The sequence below is a fragment of the Macaca mulatta genome, chromosome 1 (assembly GCF_049350105.2).
Source record: "Macaca mulatta isolate MMU2019108-1 chromosome 1, T2T-MMU8v2.0, whole genome shotgun sequence".
NCBI classification, from domain to species: Eukaryota; Metazoa; Chordata; class Mammalia; order Primates; family Cercopithecidae; genus Macaca; species Macaca mulatta.
The window spans coordinates 145,698,032-145,702,708 of NC_133406.1; the positions used below are offsets into that span (position 1 = coordinate 145,698,032).

Genomic DNA, 4,677 nt, shown 5'->3' on the forward strand with positions numbered 1-4,677 from the left:
CTAAAATTACAAAAAAATTAGCTGGGTGTAGTGGCATGTGCCTGTAGTACCAGCTACTCAGGAGGCTGAGGCAGGAGAATCGCTTGAACCTGAGAGGCAGAAGTTGCAGTGAGCCGAGATCATGCCACTGCACTCCAGCCTGGTGACAGAGCACGACTCAGTCTCAAAAAAAAAAAAAAAAAAAAAAAAAAAGATAGAAGCTAAAGCTGAGATCGACAAAGCAAAAAGGGCTCGGGTCCTTCCACTACATAAAATTGTGTAAGCTCTGAATTGTTTATTCATAAACTTCTTTCACATGAAAGAGAAATATAGTTCTATCCTATTTTAGTTATTATTACCTTAGGTTTTTCTGCCATAGGCATCCAAACCTAAACCAAACGGAAACATTCCTGTGCTCTGATTTCTTCCTGTGAAATTTCCAGTGTCATAGAGTTACTCCAAATGTTAAATGAAAAATCTCTTTTAAAGTGCTCTTTAAACAGACTCCTAAAATTTTAGCTTGACACACAGGCATGGTGGCTCAAGCCTGTAATTCCAGCACTTTGGGAGGGCAAAGTGGGTGAATCACTTGAGCCTAGGAGTTTGAGACCAGCCTGGGCAACGTGGAAAAACCATACAAAAAATACAATAATTAGCCAGGCATGGTGGCACACACCTGTGGTTCCAGCTTCTCAAGATGCTGAGGTGGGAAGATCACCGGAGCCTGGGAATTCGAGGCTGCAGTGAGCCAAGACTGCCACTGTACTCCAGCCTGGGTGACAGAGTGAGAACTTGTCTCAATAAAAAATAAAAGCAAACATAAATAAATAAATAAATAAATGAAAGACTTGTAAAGTTGCAGCTTGACACCTGGGATGTGATCAGTAAGTATCTTTTATCTAACTCTTTTCTTTTCCAGCTCAGGCTTGAGAGATTTTGCTGTGACTTTTTCCAGGGGGGTTTAACATGCATGTTCTCTCCAAAATTCTTCTCCTGGTTGACTATAAGACACAGCATCTGGTGGAGCTGAAATAGCAACAGCTGTTACTCACGGAGAGCTTGCCACACGCTGGACCATACAGTCACTTTACACGGAAGATCTTACCTCGTTACTGTGACTGCGCAGTGTGAGGTGAACAACACCGTCATTTTGCTGAAGCAGAACCTGAGATTCCAGGGAGTGAAATACTTGCCCAAGGTTACACAGCTCATCATCAGCGGTGCTGGGATTCAAATCTAGGTCTGGTCAGCCCTGGAATCCATGCCTTTGACCACATGGCTGCCTCTGCTGAAGGGCAGAAGATTTGGGGAAGCAGGAAGATTTCCCTGCTGCTCACCCCGCTTCCACCTCCGCAATCACCTAAACTGACCTCAGGACCCTCTTCCAGCCCCTCCTTCTCCCCCTTTCTCCACAGAGGGCAGAGGTGTGTTCATGAATCTGCTCTCCTCAGGCCCTTGAATTTTGTAAGAAGTGTTGCAGAAAAATGCTTTCACTCGTGGCTGAGTCTGAGGCTTTGTCCTTTTCCTAGTGATTTTGATGCCACTTGCGCCACTGCGTGAACATACCTGTGAGTTTGCATTGAGTCAAACTTGCCACCAAGAGCCCAACAGTCACCATGATGCTGAGCACGGAAGGCAGGGAGGGGTTCGTGGTGAAGGTCAGTGCCCTACCCTGGTCCTGCTCAGCCGATGAAGTGATGCGCTTCTTCTCTGATCGCAAGATCCAAAATGGCACATCAGGTATTCGTTTCATCTACGCCAGAGGAGGCAGACCGAGTGGTGAAGCATTTGTTGAACTTGAATCTGAAGAGGAAGTGAACTTGGCTTTGAAGAAGGACAGAGAAACCATGGGACACAGATACGCTGAAGTATTCAAGTCTAACAGTGTTGAAATGGACTAGGTGTTAAAGCATACAGGTCTGAATAGCCCTGATATTGCCAACAATGGCTTCGTCCGGCTTAGAGGACTCCCATTTGGCTGTAGCAACGAAGAGATTGTTCAGTTCTTTTCAGGGTTGGAAATTGTGCCAAATGGGATGACACTGCCAGTGGACTTTCAGGGGCGAAGCACAGGGGAAGCCTTTGTGCAGTTTGCTTCGCAGGAGATAGCTGAGAAGGCCTTAAAGAAACACAAGGAAAGAATAGGGCACAGGTACATTGAGATCTTCAAGAGTAGCCGAGCTGAAGTTCAAACCCACTATGATCCCCCCTCGAAAGTTCATGGCTATGCAGCGGCCAGGTCCCTATGATAGGCTGGGGGCTGGCAGAGGGTATAATAGCATTGGCAGGGGAGCTGGTTTTGAAAGGATGAGGTGTGGTGCCTATGGTGGAGGGCGTGGAGGCTATGATGACTATGGTGGCTATAATTATGGATATGGCTTTGGGTCTGATAGATTTGGAAGAGACCTCAATTTTTTTTTGAGGAATGTCTGATCATAGATATGGAGATGGTGGGTCCAGTTTCCAGAGCACCACAGGGCACTGTGTACACATGAGGGGGTTACCTTACAGAGCCACTGAGAATGATATTTATAATTTCTTCTCACCTCTTCATCCCATGAGAGTACATATTGAAATTGGACCCGATGGCAGAGTTACTGGTGAGGCAGATGTTGAATTTGCTACTCATGAAGATGCTGTGGCAGCTATGGCAAAAGACAAAGCTAATATGCAACATAGATATGTGGAACTCTTCTTAAATTCTACTGCAGGAACAAGTGGGGGTGCTTATGATCACAGCTATGTAGAACTTGTTTTAAATTCTACAGCAGAGGCAAGTGGTAGAGCTTATGGTAGCCAAATGATGGGAGGGATGCGCTTATCCAACCAGTCTAGTTATGGAGGTCCTGCTAGCCAGCAGTTGAGTGGTGGTTATGGAGGTGGTTATGGTGGTCAGAGCAGTATGAGTGGAAATGACCAAGTTCTGCAGGAAAACTCCAGTGACTATCAGTCAAACCTTGCTTAGGTAGAGAAGGAGCACCAAACAGCTACTCCATATATAAAAGCTGTACATTTGTGGGAGTTGAATAGAATGGGAGGGATGTCTAGTATATCCAGTATGATTGGTAAATGGGAAAGATAATTGATTCTGATCACTCTTGGTCAGCTTCTCTTTCTTTATCTTTTTCCTTTTTTAAGAAAACAAGAGTTAAGTTTAACAGTTTTGCATTACAGGCTTATGATTCATGCTTAATGTAAAGTGGAAGTTGAGATTATTGTAAAACTTCAAGCTCAGCAATTTTGAACACTGAAACATTCATCTGGGACATAATAACAAAGTTCAGTATTGACCATAACTGTTAAAACAATTTTTAGCGGCCGGGCGCGGTGGCTCAAGCCTGTAATCCCAGCACTTTGGGAGGCCGAGACGGGCGGATCACGAGGTCAGGAGTTCGAGACCATCCTGGCTAACACGGTGAAACCCCGTCTCTACTAAAAAATACAAAAAACTAGCCGGGCGAGGTGGCTGGCGCCTGTAGTCCCAGCTACTCGGGAGGCTGAGGCAGGAGAATGGCGTGAACCCGGGAGGCGGAGCTTGCATTGAGCTGAGATCCGGCCACTGCACTCCAGCCTGGGCGACAGAGCGAGACTCCGTCTCAAAAAAAAAAAAAAAAATGTTTAGCTTTCCTCAAGTTAGTTATGTTGTAGGAGTGTACCTAAGCAGTAAGCATATTTAGGTTAATGCAGTTTCACTTATATTAAATGTTGCTGTTATACCCCAAATACACTGAAAACTTCGGATGCATGTTGAGAAACATGCTTTTCTGTAAAACTCAAATATAGGAGCTGTGTCTACGATTCAAAGTGAAAACATTTGGCATGTTTGTTAATTCTAGCTTTTTGGTTTAATATCCTGTAAGGCACGTGAGTGTACACTTTCTTTTTCTTTTTTTTTTAAGGATACGGGACAATTTTAAGATGTAATACCAATACTTCAGAAGTGTTGTCATGTAGTTTATATGAAATTCTGAGGCTTTGGTTTAAATCTTTCCTTGTATTGTGATTTCCATTTAGATGCGTTGTACTAAGTGAAACTTGTTAAATAAATCTTCCTTTTAAAAACTGGAAAAAAATAAAGAATCAGCATTTGGAAAGTTTATGTAACAGGATATTAAATTGAAGCTTTGATGAGGCACAAAACACAGTATGTTTATAATCCCAGACTAAGGAGTCAAATCTCCATGTTTGCTTCAAAGGAAAATTCAGAGAACCTGCTCCATAACTGTTCAATCTTCTCACCACTCAGAGAATAAAAAAGGGCCAAGAGCGCCAGGTGTGGTGGCTCAGACCTGTAATCCCAGCAATTTGGGTGGCCAGGGTGGGTGGATCACTTGAGGTCAGGAGTTCGAGACCAGCTGGGCCAACATGGCAAAGTCCTAGCTCTACTAAAAACACAAAAATTAGCTGGGCATCGTCGCATATGCCAGTAATCCCAACTACTTGGGAGGCTGAGGCACAAGAATCACTTGAACCCAGGAGGCAGAGGTTGCAGTGAGCTGAGCTCACACCACTGCACTCCAGCCTGCGTGATGAAGTGAGACTCTGTCTCAAAAAAAAAAAAAAAAAAAAAAAAAAAAAAGGCCAAGAGGGTGGCAAGGAGAGAGGATTCCATGAAGAGGATTTATCTGGAGAACGCTGTGCTATGGGCCCATCCCCTCTATTCCCTGAGGCACGGAAGATTGCCTGCTTCCTTGGCCC

General features: G+C 44.4%; 1 pseudogene across 1 annotated transcript; it reads left to right on the plus strand.

Annotated features, from left to right (window-relative positions):
• The first annotated feature begins 234 nt into the window (after window positions 1–234).
• Window positions 235–4,056, plus strand: LOC709373 (heterogeneous nuclear ribonucleoprotein H2-like; annotated as a pseudogene). The gene has a single exon (XR_012850.5). The product of XR_012850.5 is annotated as a heterogeneous nuclear ribonucleoprotein H2-like (transcript).
• The last annotated feature ends 621 nt before the right edge of the window (window positions 4,057–4,677 follow it).